Here is a 24772-nt window from a genome sequence, read left to right as displayed (position 1 = left end):
CCTTAACATTATGTAAATTTGTTTCTTTCTAAAGTCACCTCTTTAGTATGGGATTAGCCCTTGCATTTGTGGCCTAGAGCCAAATTAGGTTTTAAAAGCAAATGTATTAGGAGTGCAGTTCGCCTCCTCTCAACTTGGTATTTTAGAGGTCATGTAATTATCCTTTTATCGCTTAATAGACCTCAGTAGGTTGGGTATGTTACCCCTGTGCTTACGTCCTTAGAGGACAGCTTGAAAGTTGAGTTAGGTGTGGCCTTGTGATAGGCTTAAAACTTTGAGAGCGGATCGCTCTTTTGCAATTTGTTTCTGCGTGCCTCTAGGAGGTATTACTGTGTAATTCGGAGCAAGTGCTCCTGGGCATGATTGGGGTTTTCTGCCCCTTTGCTAAACCTTATGTACATGTAAATTCGGGCTAACTGCTCGAGAATTGGATGTTCGGGGCCCGAAGCCCAAAACCTGTAAATACTATTGTTGCTCTTTGTTGCCTTGCTACTCTGTACCTGCCATTCTTGTTATTTCTGAGTTTGAAAAGAAAATATAACCTTGTTAAATTTTAAATTAATTTTACTTTCGTAGCTTGAGACCTGTTCACCACCCCGCACCTTCTTTCACCTCTAACTACCACAAAAACACGGTAACAGTTATAATAAGTGGTAAATTGTATATGTTAAAAATTTCACTCATAACCCCCTTCAGAACATATGAGACGAATTTAACACTAGAGTCATAAAACCGCCTGTTATCTCTAAGGAACACCTGAAGGGAAAACTGCAACTACAAAATAATGTGCACTTTTTCCGACTAAATACTCTCAACAATCACCTTGAAAATGCCACAGCGTTTGAAGGAAGTAGTAGAACACAGCGCGGACGCCACCAAGTAGTGATTTTGTATCCTAGAGTGCATGACGTAACGAGGTGTGTTTACTGACTAAATATTAAAGTGCCGTGAATTTTCTTTTCTCAACAGTTATAAGTGAACGTTGATGGTTTACTGTTCATTTTATTAATTTAATTTGTTACGTGTTATGTACGTAAGTGCAAATCAGGCTTTGTTGGAATCGTATTTTATATTTGTTACATGAGATATATTCTCCCTCAGAAAATGAACTATTGTTATTGTAAGTTCTTCGCTTTTAATACTTTATTAGACTTAATTTCTAATGATCAAATTATAATTCACCTCCCATGTAAGATATATACCCTGTGGTTACCCACAACAAGTATTATATCTGAGAGTCCGGATTTTTACACAGTAACAGGTTAGACTGCAAACTTCCTGAAGTGGGTAGCAAGTATAGTCTACCCTACACAACGGTTATGTTAACAGTATTGCATAAACTTTAGGGGTGCGGCCCATTGGAACCCCTAGGATTTATGTTACACTTGCTACATAGCGGAAGAACGGGCTAGACGGGAACTTCCCTATAACCAAATTAGTTTGCATTCTAACCTATTACTGTCTAAAAATCTGAAGTCTATTATATCTATATGTTCAATTGTTTCGGAGAAAATTGTACCTGCAGAAACTTACACAATACTATGTCCTAATTTGTTCAAGTGGCTGTACGTCAACCCTGAAGTGACCTAATATTAACGTGAATTTTTGTACGTCTGGGATGAGGAAAACTCTGTCCATTTGCTGGGAGTGAAGCTATAATACGGTACTGCTATTTTGTCTAATATAATTTCATATGAGGTATACATTTATTTCTGCAGCGATCACTGATCATAGGCAGAATATATAATTTATTTTCTATTTTTAAATATTTGAAGGTAATTTCAGGTGTGCGGGAAGTCTGTTTGGGCAGTGGTCGCCGTCATACGTTCATTCATGAAATAAGGTGAAACAGTTAGCATAAAATATATAACGTTTTCGTAGGTATATGTTTTTCTTATGTGGTAACATTTATTGATGTAAAAGAAAAACACTCGTGTCTTGATATTACGTAACGAGAAACACTGTGGGAATTCCAAACACAAGCATGTCCAGCAACTGACAGGTGAGCTTTTAAACATTCCTATATCCATATACCAGGTAAACATGAATGAATCGTCTAGTTTTGACCTGAAAACACCTCCTCCTACTTCCTTTTCATCATCATTATTTTCTTCTTCTTCTTCTTGCTATCCCTCCTCTCCACCTCAAAATTTAGGAAAGCTACTCATTACAAGGGTATTAAAGAAACTTGAGGACGCTCAGTATCGAGAATGTTAGCCGCTCTGCTACGAGCGCTGTCCAAGGCGAGGCATTTCTCACGTATCCCTATTGTGGCTGCTTAATACTGAGGCGCTTCCAACCTCAGGATACTTAGATGACCTCTTAATTGAAGGCGATATTTCGGTATCTTATTGAAATTTATTTATTTTTGAAACTTTATTTCAGTAATCGAAATCGACTTTCAGCCTATTAGGTCGTGTTGCGCACATTTAGTACGTGTTGAAGAGATGTTAAGTACAGAACAAATATGGCCAACCGGACACCAGTCAGATCCGAACCCACATCCTCTCGATTTCGCGTCGGTTTCTCTACCAGTTGAGCTATGGTGGCCTCCCTGCCTGTCGTAAGAGGCGACTAAAAGGGGCGACCAAGGGATGATTGTCTTGGAACGATGAAACTACTTTTGATTTGTACCATCACGCGGGGAACACCATAGGTCGCTTTTACGTGCGAGTAGTACCATTCTGTTAGGTACCGAATAGTTTTGTGATTCGTAGCACTCAAGCGGGGTTCAGTGTGGTCGTACCTATGTGAGCAACACCACTGGTCTGGGCGTTGCCTGTGAGTTGTACCACTATATGAGCGACACTGTGGTTCTGCGTTGCCAGTGATTAGTACCCACTATGTGAGGAACACCACGGGAATGCCGGCGCCCGTGATTAGTACACCTAGGTGAGGAACCTCATCGGTTTGCGTTGGCTATGAGTGGCGCCATTGTGTGAGAAACACCATAGGTCTGCCTTACCTTTACGACGTACAATACTTGTGAGTAGTACCTTAATGTTTGGAACACCGTGAGTTTACGCTGCGTTTGATTAGTACCGCAGCTTGAGAAATATCATGGTTCTACTTTACTCGCGACATGTACCATACTGAGGGGCCTTAGACCTGGTTCTTGGACCGCTTTAGACATCAAGCATAATCGATTCAGGACTGTGCTTTATAAGTGGTCCCTTGGTCAGTAATACTATTATTTATGACCGTTTTTGAGTCGGATCCACCGTTTGTTTGTTTGTTTTTTGTTTTTTTGGGTTGATGTCCTCCATTCATTTTTCATGACATTTTTATTTATTTTGGTCAGTGGATTTTTTGAACTTTTTGTTGTCATCTCATTTCGTACCATTAGGGGCCGATGACCTCGATGTTAGGCCCCTTTAAACAACAAGCAAAAGAAAGCAATGGTGGCCTAGGTAATCTTTGTTCTGTTAGAAAATATCTAAGGTAGAGGTCTGGCACTACTGCCGTCCGGTTGGCAACATTTGTTCTGTACTTAACATCGCTTCAACGCGTACTAAATGTACGTAACATGACGTAATAGGTTGAAAGTCCATTTCGATTACCATGCGGTCGTGAAAATTCAATATTCGTTCTTTCAGTTAGTACTGTATATCTAGTACTTAATATTTTTATATACGTACATTGTGTTTTGTGTATATAGATTATATTGTTTGTTTTTGATATATAGTATGATTATTCCTTAATATCACTAGGTTTGATTGTTGTATTAATACTGTTACGATTATTATTGTTAATATTGTTTTACCCCCTTATCTTTTTTTGCATCAATTAAAAGTAATAGTTATTAACAGTCGTGCAGGTTAATACTGGTTAATTGTAATAAAGGGAGTACATCGCTAACTTTGGCAGAGTAAATTAAACATTAAATAATAACAATTATCAATTGCATTCTACTGTTTGTGTGTGGCAGGGCGAGTGTCTAACTTTGAAGGGAAGATTCCCGTCTGTGTGAAAATTATGCGCGAAATATTACATTTCATCGGGGTACGTAAAAAACCTACAAGTTAATAACCACCACACTTAGTTAGCTAACGTTCTCTTCATGAACGAGTTGTTACTTGTTCGTCTGATTGATCTTGAAATATGCGTGGAGTCGTTGACAAATGACTGTTTGTGAATCAAAATTTCAGCAGGATGATCATGTCGACGTGGTAATATTTGACCCTAATCTGCTTGGCCCGCGCGTATGGCTGGTACGTGATAAAATAATGAGGCCAATCCTAACCAATCCACACTGCGCTACCTTGAATCCATTGACTGGTTAACATCAATTATGCCTCACCACGTCTACTGCCCTGAGGCTAATGCAGGGTCAACATTGAGATATTCATGGGACGACCTGCGTTGGCTGAACGGTAGGCTGGGGATATGCCGTCTTAATTCGCTCCACTGGTCTTCTGCAGCCAGTCAGTCGTTCCGTTTTCTTCTCTATGTTTAACTCAATAAAACCGATATAGAGGGAGTTTTGTGAGAACTTATCTCCACAGCCACGATGTGTTATAGAAATGCATTTGATGTTTGTAAAGGTATGCGGCAGTGATATACTTTGTCAGTTACACCTTCACGGACAGTTTGAGCGGTGTTTGACGATACATATAAATGTATAGTCCAGGGGATATCGCATATTTTAATTTTCTTGATGCAAAAGTGCTTTCTTTACTCATAACTATCGAAGCTTGATTATTTAATATAAGCCATGTTGAGTAACTCACACGGTTGAGGCGCTAGCCTTCTGACCCCAACTTAGCAGTTTCGATCCTGGCTCAGTCCGGTGGTATTTCAAGGTGCTCAAATACGTCAGCCTCGTGTCGGTAGATACAATGGCACGTGAAAGAACTCTTGCGGAATAAAATTCCGAAACCTGGGCGTCTGTAAAAAACTGTAAGATGTTAATGGGACATAAAAGCAAGAACATTAAATACAATTTATGATTGAGATTTTAGAGCCATTTGAGATAAGGACTGGGGTCAGACAAGGGGTTGGACTTTCTCCACTTCTTCTCAATTGTATCTTAGAGAATGGAGAAAATTGCTGAACAAAGAAGAATGTAATGAAAATCGGTTTCGGGTACGCGCCAAACTCAAAGGACTGTATGTTGACTGTCTGGCTTTCGCGGATATCTTAGCCATGTCTGTCAACAGCATCACTTCGGCAATCAGGACGGTGAACCATCTTAAAGTAACAGCACACAAAGTAGGACTGCAAATATGCTTTGAGTAGATAAATTTCATGACGAAGATCAGTAACCAGGCGAGTTGGCCGTGCGGTTAGAGGCGCGCGGCTGTGAGCTTGCATCCGAGAGATGGTGGGTTCGAATCCCACCGTCGGCAGCCGTGAAGATGGTTTTCCGTGGTTTCCAATTTTCACACCAGGCAAATGCTGGGGCTGTACCTTAAGGCCACGGTCGCTTCCTTCTCACTCCTAGGCCTTTGCAATCCCATGCGACGTAAAGCCAATTAAAGAAAAGACAGATCAGTGATGGGCTGGAGGGATGAAAAGAGACCACGGAAAGATTGGAAGAATAAAAAAATGCAAGAACATGGATAAAGTAATCCAAAAGAATGGCATACAACAAGAAGTGACCAGTGTCCGGATATGGAAATTCGAGCGGACGTACCAGCTGACAAAGAACATCTGTAGTACTGTCATGCTGAATATGTGAGCCAGACTAAGACATTACAGCGCGGTTGTTAGATCAGAATGTTTGTATGCTTCGGAGACATGTGAATGAATCGAAAAGAACAAGTCGACCAGTTACTTAGTATAGAACGCAGTCTTCTAGGAAAGATCTTGGCCAATAGAGGGTTGACGGGCAGGTTCGATTGCGGTTCAACACATATACAGCAAGATAGAATTAATAACAGCAGCAATTAAAATGAGAAGACTGCTGTTGTACGGGTATGTCTTCCATATGAACAACAAGCTCCTCACGAAGAAAATGAGGAATTTTCTGAAAGAGAAGGCAGCAAGTTAAGGTGGTCTAAGAGGGTGAGAAAGATCTGCGAGAAATAAGTATTGAGGAGGATAAAATCAATTACCGGGATAGTGAAAAGTCGTCATGGCTTTGTGGTGGAGTTAAGAGGGCCTTTACCAGAAGAATAAAAGGAAGTGCCGATTGATGTGTTCAACAGATACTGGCAGGACGTCAAAGCCGGCGAACGAACACGATCTACTAGACACTGAAGATGAAATTGGTTCTTAGCAGGGAGTGCATAGAGGCTGAATTCGAATGTTTAGAAAATATTCCAATCCTCACCAAGGCACACAAGATCATGGCGTACATTGGAAAACCGAAGTGCGTACCTTAGATCGTACAAATCAAAAAGGACCTGGAGAGAGCCCGAAATAGTACATCAGAAATATTAGACAGGAATTTCTCCACTCAAAAGGTAAACGGATGGGTAGCAGAGCTGGAGAAAAGTTCTAAATAGAGCAGAAACCATTGGACTGATGAAAGGGGGAGAGCCCACAGAGAAAACAGTGAGAGCTGTATGGAAGATTAGAATAGCGAATCATAAAAAGCGGGGTCCATTCCAATAATAATAATAATAATAATAATAATAATAATAATTTTCTACAGAGCAGATAAATATACTAAATCAGGAAGCAGATAAAGCACGACTCCAAATTTCCTTTGCAAAAAACACATGTACAGCATATGACCAGCATCAAAACACTGTGTCTGTATGCTAGTGGGACTAAGAGAAGCCAAGAAATTTGAGGGCAAGATTCTCCGCAAGATAATGGGTTCAAAATTCATGGATGGCCAGTATAGGTTACAAGGAAGGGGAGAACTATACCAGGAATGTGAAAGACTGATTGAGTCAATGAAGGAAAGAAGATTCAAATTTTATACACATATGTTTAGAATGGATGAGAAGAGGCTGACAAAACCGATTTCTTAAAACACTTGACAGTAGACCTAGTTTCCGGCAAATGATTCAGGGAGGTAAGAAAGGATCTTGAACAGTGTGGATTAAATCGGGAAGACATCCTAAACCGAACAAAGTATAGATCAGTGATCGACAGCTTTAGAGGCTTGGAAAATCAATAGAAGATGGGCGGGAAAGAAGACAGGTTGCAAGAGGAAGATTCAACGATTTTGGGCTGCAAAGAAGGCTTCCAGACGTACGTGATTGTTGCTTAACGTCGTCTCAAATGGCCTGAAACGAATATAATAATAATAATAATAATAATAATAATAATAATAATAATAATAATAATAAAAAGTAGGTCTACGCTGCACGGTAGACTTCTTGTCAGTCAAACTTGTCTACATTATAGAACGATGTTGACACACTCACCCTTAATTATTTAAAATTTACTTCAGTGCCCAAGATTTGTTCAGGGGGTTATCATTGTCATCATCATTGTAAGATTATTACAATGAGGTGTATGGTACTCGAGCCCGGATACCTCCCGTTATCAGTCCTCAGCACGCGCGCCACAACAGACGCTATTTGTATTCTCCCCCTGCTCACACACACAAACTTCGTCAAAAATCCATTTCATTTAGCAGAGGCGGTGGCCATATAGCCGGCGAGCCTGGTAAATAATTGTAATTGTATTCGGGGCGTGGGCACACCCTATCCCGCAATCCAACCCAACCCGCGCTGCAAACAAATTTGTTTTATCAAGAGGAAATGTGTATTGGGCAGTGCGACAGTGTCTTCTTGTGGTACAGGAAGTTCCGGCAGACGATATACAACTCCTTTACTTGCAAAAGCAGCGACATAACTCTTTTAAAGAAACAGTTCTTTATTTATTGAAGAGGGTTGTTCAAATGAAACCTCTGTTGTGTCTAGTAACTTACACTGTATGTACTAGACAACATACGCTATATCAGAACGGCGGCATTCTGATGTCAGTTTGAGAGAGTCTACAGATAATGTGAGGCTTGTTAAACGTAGACTGGTATCTACAAGCTTATGCTGTATGTATTCAATAACTTACACTACAGTATATCTAAACAACAGCATACGGATGTTGGTTTGAGAGAGTCTCGTATTATATAGGGGTTGTTAAACACTTGTAAAAAGCTGGGCCTAGTCTTCGTGTGCTATACACATCGCTTCTGTAACCCAACCAAGTGAAGGAGAAGTAACCGGATAATAATAATAATAATAATAATAATAATAATAATAATAATAATAATAATAATAATAATAATAATAAAAGTGCATACGAATCCGTAGACCGACATACAGTGTTCAACGCGCTAGAGGAATTGCAGGCTGACAAGACAACAAGAGAATTGATCGAGCAAACGTTGTCCGACAGAACATCGAAAGAAAAATATTTTGGAGAAATTTCTGAACCATTTGAAATCAAAACAGGAGTCAGACAAGCGGATGTATTATCTCCCTTACTATTTAATTTAGTTTTGGAAAATGAGATTAGGGTATGACAAAACGAAGCTAAAGGTATAAATATTGGTAGAAGTATTTAAAACAAAATTCACCTGAATTGCGCAGTACTTGCTGATGACATTGCTATCCTGTATAACAACAGACAGGAAGCAATCCAGTCTGTAGAAAAACTCCATGAAATAGCAACCAAAACAGGACTTCAAATTTGTTACGAAAAGGCAAAGTACATGGATGGGACTAGATCAGGTTTTAACAGTCAACCCTTAATCACCAAATATGGAAATATCGGTGAAGTAGGTAAATTTTAAGTATCTAGGTGAATGTTAAAGGGTTAAATAAGCAAGCTAACAAAGAAATAATTGTAAAACTTCAAGGAACATACAAAATTACTTGGGACAAATACAATAAAAGAACTATATCAAAAAAGACAAAATTACGACATTATAACAACATAGTTAAAACAGAAGCACTTTATGCATCTGAAACTAATATAATTGGTGACATATTTCGAATAAAAGGTGATAGAAAAACGAGAAAGAAAAATCCATAGCAAAATCTTGGGACCAAAATGCGAAAGTGGAATTTGGATGAAACAGAAATCACATGAAATCTATCAAGTTGCATACAAAAAATAAAGATACAATCAGGGAACGACGATTACAATTTTATGGTCACTTATATTAACAGACTCACAAAGAAAATTTTAAACTTAGCCTTATCAATAAAAAATCACAATAATTGGCTAAATGAAATTAGTGAAAACCTTAACTAAATTGGCATTAATGAAGAAATCATTCAAGATAGAATAAAATTCAGAACTTTAATTCACAAATACAGATTTTCTGTAAAACTCACCCGACTAAATACAGAATGGACTGAACAACGTAAGAAAAGAACACTGCGAGAGGACGAAGAGATGTTGGGAGGAGAAGAAGAAAAAAAGTGGTTATAAGTTCAAACACGCTCGTTATTTAGGCATAACTAATGGAGAAAGAATAATAATAATAATAATAATAATAATAATAATAATAATAATAATAATAATAATAATAATAATAATAATAATAATAATAATAATTAGAGGACCTGAGCTGCTCCGCAGCATTCGTTATAAGTAGGTCAGGTAACTCGTCTTGATATGCCTGTCGTAGCCACATTGTTTAGCGTGCCTGATGTAAAGCTTGGCATTGTGTAGTAGAAGGCAATGGTACAATTCATCGCAGTTCTTCTATATGGAGCGGTTGTCTTGTGAGCTCATAGGTTAGTCTCGAATGAGCGGTTTTTTTTTGCCAGGCAGAGAACTTTCTAAAGAAACATTGCCTTCACTCTTTCTAGTGTAGGTAGGTTATCCTTCGATAAGTGTTCCCAGATAACGTGTAGGGCGTATGTCATGATAGGGTCTGTTTGTGCGTAGACTTTTTTTCTCTTGGCAGCATGTAAGTTATTAGGAACTCTCTGCCATCTGTTGGATATATTTGGAAGCTGAGTACGGTTAGAGAATCAAAGAGTGTTTAGCTGGGAATAGTATTCTGTGATCAGAGGAAGTGTATACTCTCTGGCTTGACAGGTAGTAATCAAACATGGCTGCATGCAACGACATTACTGAGGATGAAAATCACACATCAGAATATTAATGAAAGTCTTAGTCGCTTAGCAACCTGCTAAGTACAGCATGTATTGCGGGTTAGGCTAAGCCTTCGCCTGAAATTATAGGAGTGATCATTTAATGACTTTATTTTATTATTACTGAAAGTTGGCTGAACTTAGAGACCTATCCATGTCTCATGGTTCACAGGCAGGATATTTCAGAGAGAAAAAAACAAAAATGAAGCAAATCGGTCCAGTAGAATGGAGGGGCGGATTTTGGTAAACTCTTTTGATATAAAGATAAAAAATACGTACAATTCAAAGTCCATTTGCATTCAAGCCGAATGAAGGCATTACTGCACAGTGGTGAGAACGGAGTGCCTTTATAGAACAGAAACACTGACAAGGGTGGCAACTCAGACCATAAAACAAGAGAAAGGAAGTTCCTTCAAAAAATCTTGAGTGCAAAGAAGTTGCAAAATGACGAACCTACTTTCCGACTGAGATCAAATCAGGAACTCTGTAAAACCGTCGAAAATTATGACGATCATGAGGAAGAGAAGACTGACCTTTTATGGGCACATTAAAAGGTGAACCAGGAGAATTTGGTCAACAAAAATCTCCTACAAGAAAAGTGAAAAACACAGCCGGAGTGGCTTACACAAGTGTACGAAGACGTATCAGGAGTGGGTGGCAAGGTGGAAGTGATATAGGACAACAAGGTTGTGGAAGCGAACGATGCACCCGAAAATTCACTGGCCAAGCCACGGAACATTTCGGCGGATGAAAGAGAAAGTAAAGAGAAAGTAGAAGCCAAAGACGTAAGGATCTTCGACGAGAGTGCAAAGAGAGGGGCATTAGTCTGCGTGACAGATAGATCGTGTAAATGTGGCCCACATATGGCCGTATCGATGAATAATAATAATAATAATAATAATAATAATAATAATAATAATAATAATAATAATACATTTTCAAAAACATTACTTAGCAGGGTAGAAGGAACTCTTGACAGTCATTTGGGTGAATGCCAGAGTGGATTTAGAAAGGGCAGATCTTGCTCAGAACAGATATTCATTCTGAAGTCCATAATCCGTCACAGATTAATGAACTCCAAAGACATTGTAGTAACATTTATAGATTTTAAAAAGGGCCGTGACTCTGTTGATAGGGAAACTGTAGATAAAATAATCCGAGAGTTCGGAGTTAGAAAACCAAATTAGCAAATCTAATCCGTAAAACCCTCACAGAACACCATATAAAAAGTAAAATCTATGGTTGAAGTTTCTAAACCTTTCAGAACGAATACAGGTGTAAGGCAAGGCGATGGTTTATCTCCACTCCTATTCAATTGCGTTCTGGAAGAATTAGTAAGAATTTGGAATGAAAAACTGAGAGAACACAAGCTATCACCAGTAACACCGGGATGAAAGAACAGAGGTGTTGAAATAAACTGTCTAGAATTTGCAGATGATTTTGTCATACTTCCAGAAAAACTGAAAAATGCAGCAGTGCGAGTCAGTATCTTGGAAGAAATAGCCAACAGAACAGGTTTTAGAATTTATGTGAAACAAACAAACAAACAAATTTATGACAAATATAACAAATACTCCAGAATTTCTGGAAATGGTTTGAAAAAATCTGCTTTAGAAGAAGGTTACACGAGATGGAAAGAGCATACGGTATAACTAGGAATATCTACAACAAAAATTATTTATCTAAAAACGTCAAAATACAATACAACACAGTAGTCAAACTGGAATGCCTGTACGCGAGTGAAAGTTTAGTACTGAATTACAAGCTGAATAAACTATAATTACCGGAAAGAAGAATTATACGGAAAATATTCGGTCCGCTAAGAACTACGAAACTCTCGAAATCAAGAAGTAATGATGGGGTGTACCGAAACCTAGAAAACTTAACAGTTACAATGCGGAAGAGGCGATTGATATTTTTTGGACATTTATACAGAATGGAAGACAACAGGTTAACCAAACAGATCTTCAAATATCTTTTGAACCAGACGTGAAGAACAACCTGGATTCGTGAAGTTAAGAAAGATTTGGAAAGAAACAACAGAAGGGAAGAAGAAGCAATAGAGAGAGAGAGAGAGAGAGAGAGAGAGATCTTTAGAAAAAAAGTGTTAAATATGGAAGGAATTCTAAGGTCGGGAGGGAAAGAAAACAGGCTCAAAATGGTCTGAGGAGAGGAAAATACACATAGCGAGCAGATGAATGAGTGTTGGAGGAAGAAGAAACAACGCAGGATGGAGCATTGAAATTGTCACGTGGTCCCTAGAAGACACTAACGGAGAAAGGAAAATAGCAATATTAATAATAATAATAATAATAATAATAATAATAATAATAATAATAATAATAATAATAATCTAACAAAGAATTGTATCACCGAGCTCGATAGCTGCAGTCGCTTAAGTGCGGCCAGTATCCAGTATTCGGGAGATAGTAGGTTCGAACCACATTGTCGGCAGCCCTAAAGATGGTTTTCCGTGGTTTCCCATTTTCACACCAGACTGTACCTTAATTAAGGCCACGGCCGCTTCCTTTTCAGTCCTAGAGCCCTTTCCTGTCCCATCGTCGCCATAAGACATATCTGTAAAACGTAAAACCAATAGCAAAAGAAAAAAAGAGAATCGTATCAAAGAACTGAAGGGGTGGTTGAACTGATGAGAAAGAGAAGGTTACACTTGTATGGACACTAGTTGAGGATGGACAGTTTCGAGAAATGAGGTTGTATTTGAAGAAGATGGGGGTTTCGGAAGAATATATCATGGACGGAAATCAATTTAGACAACTCGTCAAAAAGTGCCGTGGCTTCCAGGAGATTGGGTAAACGCAAGTGAGGAAAGAGAGCTCCTATACGGATGAAGGAAGTTGTAGAAAGAATGAAAAGGTACTGGAAGAGAGTGAAGGCAGAGAAGGCTAAAAATACTGCAAGGAATGTCAAACATTATCCATAGACGGCCGGAACGAAAATTACAATAATAATAATAATAATAATAATAATAATAATAATAATAATAATAATAATAATAATAATAATAATAATAATAATAATAATAATAATAATAATAATAATAATAATACAATGATCTGCAGCTGTTGTAGGCCATTGGCCTGGTGCTTCATCTTCAGTTCATTAACTTGTACTTTAATGAACATGGAAATTCCATCCACCCCCCTCCTCATGAGTCCATTAAGATGGTGATAATAACATTAGAAATTCCCCCCGCGTCAGTCATACCGTCACTGTGTTTTCTGACCATTGATGTGAGCAGATTATCATGTGGAGGGAGGTGTCCTCGTTCTTGTATAGCGTGCCAACTCCCACTCGTGGACATGTGCCCTGTTTATTGTGTCTACTTATCACGCTAACTTCACTGCTGTTCAACGTCAGTAGATATTGCAGTAACACGATATTCCTTATCTGTCATTCACATTTATTTCTTGGTAGCAGGAATTCACTACAACCGCCAGTTTGTACAATTTATAGGCAACTGTTGAGTACTCAGCCGAAAGGTTGGTTGCCTACTCAACAGCTCTGCCATCAGTTGCCACAGGCACCAGTGAAGAAGCGTGCAAGGGAAATGCAGACCGGGGGAGTTTCTCGTTACTTTCCTCGACGAGTCAGGAGTTATTGTTGCATGTCCGACTGCCAAACCCAATGGAATACACGCAGCAAACGACGCTATGGGTGCTATTTTCGTACCATTCATCCATCACAGGGACTCGCTGCATAAGGAATTTAAAGTCATGTTCATAGTTTAATGTCAAGAGTGAAACAGAGCCACGTCGTTGTTCTAGCCCATACCAGAAGACGGCCTTCAAGATGGTCTTCCGTGGTTTCCCATTTTCACACCCGGCTAATGTTGGGGCTGTATCTTAATTACGGCTATGATCGCTTCATACCACTCGTAGCACTTGCCCATCACATTATCACCATAATACCTATCTGTGTCGTTTGGACGTAAACTTAATTGTATTGTTTTAAAGAAGAACCATAAACAAACAGAAAACTGTGGAGCCGTGTTTCGATCCGTGAATCACGAACTTATGAAGCCGACAGCTTGCTCGTTGCTCTGTGTGTTCGTTCTGGGAATGTGTCGCGTGCTGAGTGTTCTTGCGAAGCACTCTCCAAATAGTCAAATTCCATTTCCTGGTATCTGACGCCGAGGTGCCGGAATTCTGTCCCGCAGGAGTTCTTAAACGTACCAGTAAATTTACCGACATGGGGCTGACATTTATGAGCACCTTCATATACCACCGCGCTGAGCACGTTTAGAGCTCCTGCGGGACAAAATTCCGTCAGAGTTGCGCCTTACAATGTGAACAAGTGCATCCAGATAGACTTACAAAACAAATAGTTGAATTCTTATCAAAACGGGACTAAAGCTAAAACAGGCACAATGAAATGGATTGGCGAAATCAATACTGATTTGAAACAAGCAGGAATTATACCAGCAGGTGTCCAAAATAGGGTAATCTTCAGATCTAAAATTCACAAATGGCAAGTTGACCATGAGGAAAGACCAAAGAAGAAGATTGGAAGAACCTGGTCTGAAGACAGAAAGGAAGTCCACAATAAAAGGATGAAATAAATATGGGCGCAGGGAAGAAAAATGCACCATTCTAAGTACTTTGCGTACCCGTAATGAGCTTATTCGCATATAATAATAATAATAATAATAATAATAATAATAATAATAATACCCGTGTGGAGATTTACCGGTTATCTCCATCGGGCGCGTCCCGTTGGAATTGGGGAAGCTCGCTGGCTCTGCCGCCAGCAGAGTCAGAGGGTAGTAGGGAAATAAAATACCACCGTGAAAAAAAACTGGTCCCTTGCCAGGGTTACGGTGAAGACTGGTAAATGACCAGAAGCCAGAAAACATCTTGAGGCAACCTCTAGGGCTAACAACCCTAGTTGTAAAAGGATGGGTACCCGTCCAAAGCAAAGTCAAGTCAAAAAGCATGATGGCACAACATTTCAAGAAACATACCCCAGGGGGTAAATCTTCGGATAAATCCCTCGTCGTGAACGCCACGGCGCACGAGTCTCGTTCGGATTCTGGGGGAGACTCGACATCATGCAAGAGACGAGTCGGAGCGTCTCGGTGTACCCCGAAGAGTCAAAAACTCAGGCCAAAATCTAAAACCTTTCTAGCAACTTTCAACATAAATTCACTTACACAAACTGGCAAACTGAAAACCCTCACCAAAGTTCTTCACGAAAACCAGATATCCATAATGGCCCTACAGGAAACAAGGTACCCAGATGAAGAGATTTTTGAATCCGAAGGCTACCGATTTTTCAAGAGCAAAGCGCAAAAAGGAATCCTCAGTGGAGCTGTGATGCTTGGAACCGCGTTTGCTGTTAGAACCAAGATCCTTAAATCGGTTGCAAATTTCGAACTTGTGAATGGCAGATTGTCCATACTCACAATTAAATGCGCGAACAAAACTTACGCCCTAGTTAACGCACATGTTCCTACAAACGATAAGAACAAGTCTGATCCAGACGAAGTTGATAATTTCTGGGACTTACTGGATGAAAAATTAAACAAAATCCCCAAACACCATGTCAAGCTTCTTTTGGGTGACTTCAATGCCCAACTAGGTCGTGAACAGAAGTACAAGAAAGTTATAGGAAATTACCCTGCTCACAAAAAAACCAATCCCAACGGCAAAAGACTGGTGTCCATTTGCGAAAATCACAACCTGCAGGTCATGTCGACCCACTTTCGCCATCTACCCAGAAAGCAAATGACTTGGCGTTCTCCCGTCCAAGCTCTCGGAGAGTTCCAAATTGATCATGTTGCAATCTCCAGGAGAAACAGCCCTGAGATTATGAATGTCAAGGTAAAGAAAGGCATCAGTGTGGCCTCAGATCATTATATGTCTCTTATCAAATTCAAACCAATTCCCGCAAACACAAGGAAGACAACCAAACAGATCACACGCTTCGACAATGATAAACTTCAGCAAAGGGTCGAGAAGTTCCAGGAGAAGGCTAGACCAAATGACTGTGACTTTAACAACGCCAAAAGTCTCCTTGTTGAGGCGCCAAAGACGTTGCAGAAATCAAGAGAAGCAAAAAGCATGCCTGGTGGAATGGTGCCTGCGAATCAGTCCTCCAAGAAAGACTCAGTGCGTGGAAACAGTACTACTCTACGAAATCAGAAAATGATTGGGAAACCTACAAAACCAAACGTGCCCACGCAGCTAGGGTGTTCAGAACTGAGAAACGTATATACGAAAAATCTCTCATTGAAAAGATAGAACTAAACTTTAGGAAGAATGAAAGCAGAGAGTACTACAGAGCCTTCAAACGCAAACTCACTGGCTATAAACCACCATCTCTATGCTTTGAGCGAAAGGACGGCTAACTGGCGACGTCAAATGAAGAAAATTGCAGCATTCTGGCAGACTACTTCAAGAATTTACTTAATTGCTCTAAACCGCAAAGCCCCATTGAAACCAAGGAACCCTTACTCAGGTACCCAGATTCCAGACCACCCGACAGAGATGAAATCAAGCGCCACATTGCCCGTCTCAAAAATAACAAAGCGCCGAGGGAAGACTCACTAGTAGCAGAACTATGGAAATATGCCCCAGAGGAATCACTTGATATCTTGCAAAGGCAAATAGAAGAAATTTGGAACAAGGAGACCCTACCCGAAGATTGGAAAATAGCTTTGATCCATCCATTACACAAAAAAGGCAGCATGAAGAACATCAACAACTACAGAGGAATATCTTTGCTATCCGTGACTTACAAAATTCTATCACTTGCCATCCTGGAGCGTTTGGAAGCACAAGTCGAACATCAAATAGGTGAATACCAACGAGGGTTCAGAAAAGGTCGCTCAACAGCTGAACAGATCAAAAATCTCAAAAGGATCATCAGATATTGTACACTAAGGTCCAAGCAGTATGTGTCTGTCTTTGTGGACTTTAAGAAAGCGTACGACTCCATTGACCGGGAAGTCCTGCTAAACATCTTAAATTAATTTGGAGTTGATTTGAAACTGCTGGCATTAATTAGAGCCACCCTGACCGATACAAAATCCAAGGTGAAGTTCCACGGATGTCTCTCGCATTCCTTTGACATCAAAACAGGAGTCCGACAAGGTGATGGGCTATCCCCGATACTCTTCAACTGTGTTCTTGAAAAGATCATCAGAACCTGGCGGGTGAGATTACAGGAAACCAACTACAGTCCATTGAGAATAGGAACCAAATCCAAGGGGATCGCAACAGACTGCTTAGCATTTGCCGATGATATTGCTGTTCTCTCAACAGACATAGAAACCTCTAGAGCTCAAGTTGAAATTTTAAAGGAAATTGCCGAACAAGCTGGTTTGCAGATATCGTTTGAGAAAACAGAAGTAATGACTAACATCAAAGAGGCTCCACCAAAACTCCATACAAAATACGGGGACATCACCCGAGTAGACAAATTCAAATACCTGGGTGAGATCATCATGAAAAATGTACTGGACAAAGAAGAACTTCAGGAGCGAGTACGCAAACTGGAAATAGCCTACCAAATATCCCGCACAATCTACAACAAAAAAATGCCTTTCCCAAAACACCAAGATACGTCACTATGAAACAGTTCTGAAGCCAGTAGTTCTATATGCAGCCGAAACCCTGTCTCTAAATGCCAACAAAGGACTCCTTGAAGAACTGGAGAAAAGAGAACGCAAAATTGTGAGAGGAATCTTGGGATCAAAGTACAGAAATGGAGTCCATCAAAAGAGATCCAACAAGGAAGTCTACAGCAAAATAGAGAAAATTACCGACACAATCAGAAAAGGACGGGCACGATTTTACGGTCATCTGAAAAGAATGGACGGAAGAAAGTTAACTAAAGAAATATTTCACTTTTTTGATTCAAACCCCAAAACCACAATTCCCTGGTTTAGAAATACCAAAGAAGACCTTCAAATGCTACATATCTCAGCTGAAGACGCCCTTAACAGAGATCTCTTCCGCAGGAAAATAGTGACGAACGGGCTAAACCGAGACGAGCAACCGAAGAGAAGACACGGTGCCCTTGGACAGAGGAGCATAAGCAGGCCCACTCACAAAGAATGAGGGAAATTTGGGCTCTAAAGAAGGCCAAATTCAGTGTCAAATGCAACAAGACTTAACGTGGTCCTTGATGGCCCCAGCGAATTATATATAATAATAATAATAATAATAATAATAATAATAATAATAATAATAATAATAATAATAATAATAATAATATCGGGATGAGTGGCTCAGTCGTCATATCGCTGGCCTTCTGAGCCCAACTTGACAGGTTCGATCTTGGCTCAGTACGGTGGTATTTGAAGGGCTCAAAGACGTCAGCCCCGTGTCGGTAAATTTACTGCCACGTTTCAGAACTCCTGAGTAACCAAATTCCAGCACTTCGGCGTCTGCGAAAATCGTGGGATGAAAAATCAATAGTGTTGTATGTCCGGCGCTCCCGTCTCGCTCCGCCTGCCAGCTGCACGCGCGCCTGTGTATCATTCTGCTAGCTTCGACACGCAGCCCTCAGTGCGCGTGCCTGACCATCGAGTGTACTATAAATAGGAGCTCCCTGCCAGCTCACTTGCCCACTTGCCCCGGTGTCCAGCTCCAGAATACACCCTACGTCGAGCACGGAGGCTACTCCTCTTGAAAATGTGCTTCGACCAGGTGGACTGAATTTCTGGCAGTACGAGGTTTCACCTCTGGTCACCGCTCCCTTACCTGTTTCCGCTGCCTATGTTCAGTAATTCTCTTACAAGCCATTTTCATTCCCTAACTTATGCAAGCTCACTTAGTTTCGCTAAGTGGAATTTCTTCAATCAATTGAACTTGCTTTTTAGGAATTCAGGCACTTCAACAAACAAGGACTCTCATGAACATTTATGTTAGTGTGCCAGATAGTTCTCGACTATCAACGTGTCAATTCACGAAGACTATCTTTTCAAGATAGAAGTGTATATAAAGACTGCAAACCTGTACATATTGTATAAAGACAGACTTTTCTCAAGATTCAATATTCCTTTTTGCTTCAAAATAAATTTCAGTTATTTGTGTAAATATCATAAAGTGAAGCAATAAAAGTTGTGTTTTGTAAACTTCAACCCTGGTTACAACAAATAGCATTGTTGTCCGTCTGTTAGATCATGAGCCCAGATGCTCGTTTCATCCTCAGATAGCACCACCAAATTATATGCAGCTATAGGAAAACCATCAAAATTAGACGTACTGGGCAAGATGAGCAGAAAGGTAGTTTGCCATTGCGTTCCTCATTGAGCCAGACAGTGCTATTGCAGCACTGGTCGTGCTCTGAATGTCATTACTCAGCCACTGTCCATACTCAAGCAGTTTCCATATTGTCGGGTGGACGAGGAGGGGACTTAAGTTGAAGCTACAGTGTGGTCTGGTCTGTGCCAATAAACAGATGCAATATACGGTGTATCCATCAAGAAATGGCAGAGCATTATTATTATTATTATTATTATTATTATTATTATTATTATTATTATTCTATAATATGACCGGTGGTATCCCGTTCGCGAACTGCGTGCACGTAGGCAAGTCAGGCAATTTTACTCTAACTGTTTTTAGGTGTGCTGTATGGCGTTGTGTGCTCACTGGCCGCTAGATGGCACCGTTGTCTTCGTCTCTGGTAGGTTTCAGCGTTATCAGATCAGTACAGCTTGCTCTGTTGCGACGTAAAGATGGCCGCGCCACTCTCTGTTTGCACCAAGGAATAACAGTGTTCCGTAATCCGTATTTTGTGGTATGGGAACCATGGGTAATGTGCATATGGTTTGCCACGTCATCAACAGTCAGTTGTCTATTATTCAAGATCATACCACTCATCAGTTGAGCCGCGTATACACTTGAGCATTCGCCCCGCATGAGCATGCGTTTACCCAGTTTTGCTCAGATGAGTACAGGGCGAACCGAATGGATCCGCATGCCTCAGCCCGATCCGAATGTTGTTGGTACCTGAAGGTGAGCACGTGCTCTGTTCGTGCTCAGTGTGGACGGTTGATGACGAGTGGAGTAGCCCGACCAGTATGAGCCGACTGCGATCTCGCTCGTGCAAGTGAAGTGAAGGAAGAGTGTGAAAGATAATTTCAAGTTGAAATAGAATTATCCCATGATAATTCTCTTATCCTCCTGTGGTGCTACCACAAGTATCCCGTTCTGTGGAACCCCAAGGACGAGTTCTATTACAATACCTTCACATAGTCCGGCTCCATGCCTATGTGGTTAGCGTGCTGGCCTTTGGTCACAGCGGTCCCGGGGGCTGGGTATATGTGTCGTCTTCATCATCATTTCATCCTCATCACGACGCGCAGGTCGCCTACGGGAGTCACATCAAAAGACATGCACTTGGCGAGCCGAACTTGTCCTCGGACACTCCCCGCACTGAACGCCATACGCCATTTTATACCTTCATATAATCCTTAAAGCAGGCTGCGATGGCTTGGCCCACTTCAGGTATGATTCTGCCAATGGCTTGTATCGAAATTTTGAAGAGGTACTGCAAACTCGTATAAGAGTCTGCTGTAGTCAGAACTCGCAGTGGCACAGCTAGGCGTTCCTTGGCGGATATGGCTTTCCTAAATGTTGTGTCCTCTCTCTCAATCGAAGCCCTTTCAAAATCCTCGGATGACATTCTCGTAAAATTTTTAAAATTGGCATCTGTTTCTTGTCCGATCGTTTTTAACAATTAAGCATTGCACCTCTTTTCATACAGTTTTCTTTGCTACCAACCCTTTCTCCTTTTTGTTTTCAAGGAATGCAATATAACAATAACTGGCGACAATCAATTTTCGATTCACCATTGTAGCCTCAGGTCAGGGAAAACACTAAACTACACCTAAACACAAACGGTGTTCTCGGTCCGCACGAGGGCCGAACACAGTGGAAACTTGCTCAACAGATTGTCATGCGGGTCGTACTTGTGCGCTCCCGCATCGGCAACGCATGCTCATACGGGACGAATGCTCAAGTGTATACGCGGCTTTACGGCAGCGGATGGACGCCCGGATCCTTCCTCATCCTTCACGGTCGTGCGACCCCCTTTGAAATGTTCAGTCCACTGATAAACACTTCCCAGTGGCAAAACGTTGTCCCCGTATTGTGCTCAAAGTCCTCTATGAATGTCCGCTCTTGGTACACCCTCAGACCACAAAAAACGGATTGCGGCACGCCGTACTGATCAGATAACGCTGAAACCTAGCACAGACATAGACAACGGTGCCATCTAGCGGCTGGCGAGAACACAGCGCCACAGAGCCAACCTAAAGACAATTAGAGCAAATTGCAGATACTTACTGACTTGCCCTCGTACTTGAAGTGTTTGTAAACTTACGCGTTAATCTCCAAACTAATTCCTCTTTGTGAAGCGACTCGTTTTGTAATTTAACTAAGAATTAATGTAATATTGACATAATTAGAAACTGCGCATGTGAGATATTCCTCGAGCACTTTGCGCGCTGGTATTGTATACTCTAATCCACCTGGGACAAAATGTCATCCCAACCTCGGAGACGCAGACAGGAATCTCATTTGTATTACGTTATTCAATTTTTGTCCCATCCTGTCTCCCTCTTTGTAGGAGACGTGAGATGTTAATGAGAACTCTCGTCGTACTTTAGCGACCAGATTTTGTTTCCTTTGAACACACTTTGAGAGTTGTAGTCGTAAAATAATATCCGTCGCATGTGTTTTCAATCTCCGCTCCCTTCGTGGAGGGCCGCTCTAGATTTCTCTGTGTATCAGTGGTTCGTTGCCAGATGCTGATTCTAATATTGCGGGTTGAAACCAACAGAGTTAGGGAATTCTTGGAAAGCAGAAAGATGTCCATTCGACACTCCATGTCGTACGATGTAGGCATGTAAAAGATCTCTGGTGACACATTTGGTGTTTATCTGTCAAAATAATATAAAACTCTTCCTTAGGTTGCCCAAAGGAACTCTTAGTTTCCCTTATCTGGTAGAGTAAAATACAACGTCCAAATTGACAGGCAGGTAGCATATATGGCGTCAGATTAAAAACTCCTGTGGTTGGAGGTGGTAGAACAACAGGCACGGTACCCGTTGTCTGTCTTAAAAGGCGACTTATAAGGGCGCCAGGGGCTTTAAACTAGGGAGCGTGAGTTGGCGAGTCTCCTGAATCCTGGCAGTTCTTCCACTTGCTTGTGGCAGGCTCCTGACTTTCACCCATCCTATCCGACCACCTTCTTTGTTTTTTTTTTCCCACCATGTCGGTGTTAGGTTTGCGAATCCTAGGTTGTCTTTCTTTTGCACGCCTTTCGTGGCTCATGAATTTCTTTGGCCGATACTTTCATTTTTCGAAGTGTCAGACTTCTTCAAATTTTCCCTCTGATTAGTATTAATAGAGGATGGTTGCCCAGTTGTACTTCGTCTTAAAAAAATAATTACCATCACCACATTCAGATTAAATCGCTTGCAAACGGTAGTTGAGGTCATGCGATGATGATGATTATTATTATTATTATTATTATTATTATTATTATTATTATTATTAGCGCCCGGTGGAGATTAACGTTAAGGCGTCAGGTCTATGCGTTCTGACACACTAGTTGGCCAGTTCGAGTCCCGCTGGTGGAAATATACTTTACTATCAGAATCTTGACCGGCAGGGTATAAGAAGTGATGTTTTACAGTTTCTGATCTCTACATTTCATGCCAAAAGCCTTGATTTAATTCGAAACTTCTCTGTAGTGTTCATGTGGAGCGAGGCCATATGAAGCTGTAGAAGGTGATTCCGTCCGTCGGATGGAGACGTTAAGACTTGGTGCTATTCGACAGGAGTAGGCAATATGTTGATATCGGTTTTCACCGTCCTCCTACCTTATCAGTATCATCATCATCCAGATCCATCTCCAGTGAGATGTAATGTTTGCAGTGTACACTCATGCACAGGAATGGTGTCCCGACACAAACAATTAACTCTGTTCCACTCCAGTACTGAAGAGGAGGAGAAGAAGAGAATGAATGGCTAGTGCTGAAGGCACAGTGAGTGTATTGCTATTCTTCCACCACTGTGCCCATTTCAACCACAATCTTGCAGCAATGCGTTAAGAGGTGGGGGGGGGGGGGACGCCATGTTTCGTTTATATCGGGACACAATTTTTGTGTATGTTTGTACTATGGCTAGTGGTACGGATTAAATCAAGTTTGTACTTAAATAGATTTGTCTGTCTCCTTCTAGGCTTTGACAGTATGAAAGTTACTGGGTAATGAGTGATGCTAATGATACAATTCCATATGTAGCCAGTCCCTGATGGTCTGATGGTGTTGTTCATAGGGTCCGTTGATTCACCCTGTTTCCAAGCAGAAGGTGCTATTATTTATCAGACTGCCAAGTCTACAAAAATGCTTTCGTCACATGGATCTCTCATTTTGCCTCACCTAATCTGACCATCTGCGCGCGGGGATGCGTTCAGCAACATCTAGCGTACCTATTGCAGACTACGTCCGTCACTGCAATATAATACGACAGTCGCAGCGAACGAATGATGCAGGGTTCCAGACACTGTCTGTACCTACGCAGTGTTCTCTTCTGTTGATGTGTGGCCTCCGGAGAGACCTTGTGCAGGTCTTTTGATTTAACTCCCATAGGCGACCTGCGCGTCTTGAGGAGGATGAAATGATGATGAAGACAACACATACACCCACTCCTCGCGCCAGGGTAATTAACCAGTTATGGTTAAAATTCCCGATCCTGCCGGGAATCGACCAAAGGCCAGCACGCTAACCATTTAGCCATGGAGCCGGACTCTTTTTCAGTTGATGGAGGTATAGAATACATCAGTTATGAGCCCAAGTTGGCTGTTCAGTTCCGGCTCACTCCGGTGGTATTTAAAGGTGCCCAAATATGGCAGCGTTTTGCAGGTACGTACGCCTGCACGTAGAATAAATCTGCGGGACGAATTTCCGCCTTTTCGGTGTCTTCGAAACCGTAAAACTAGCTGTTAGGACTTATTTTTTTTTACTTTTACAAGTGAATGGACCACTTAAGATCACACCACAACTTCATTTCTCTCTCTCTCTCTTCGTCCGGAGTTTTCCCTGTGTCCACTACTTCCTTATGCGTTCGCTTGCCTGCTTCCGTTGTTCATCTCTCCAAGCTCTTCCGGTCTTCTTAGTTCTTCCTGCGGATTGAACCCCTTACACATTTTTCACCGTGTTCCTAAATTATTCCTGTCTAACAGTTGGACCTTCGAATTGCTTAACCTTTCCATATCCTTCTTCGTTTCCGTAATCCATGCTGTAGTGGTCTTTTTTCTCCAGAAGTAATCAAATATCTGATTGGTAAGTCTGTTTGCGTTCATTCTGTACAGATGTCCGAGAAACGCCAGTCTCCTTTTTCTTCGTGGTGTCCACCTTCTGGTAAACTTCTTTGTTCCTCCGAAGTTTCCATCCGCTTTCGGTTTGGACAGCTCCCATATTTTTTAAAAAATTCTTCTTTCCAAGAGCTCTTAGCTTGTAGTTCGTGTGCAGGCATTCTGTTTTGAACACTACGTTGTAATATTTTATTTTGGCACTCCAGGATGAGCACTTCTTATTGTAGATGTTTTTTGTCAAGCCATATCCTGTCTCCATTTCTCAGATCCGATCTTCTACTGCAGCCTTTTCTACTCCGTTCTCCTTTATGGCATCGCCAAGGAACTTCTTGACCCTTTCTTTCTGTCCTATCTCTGTTTCCAGGTATTTTCGGTCCATGTTTGATGTTCTTCATCAGTTTGGT

This window comes from Anabrus simplex, chromosome 11 (genome assembly GCF_040414725.1).
Source record: "Anabrus simplex isolate iqAnaSimp1 chromosome 11, ASM4041472v1, whole genome shotgun sequence".
Classification (NCBI taxonomy): domain Eukaryota; kingdom Metazoa; phylum Arthropoda; class Insecta; order Orthoptera; family Tettigoniidae; genus Anabrus; species Anabrus simplex.
Note: the sequence above shows the minus strand (reverse complement) of the source record.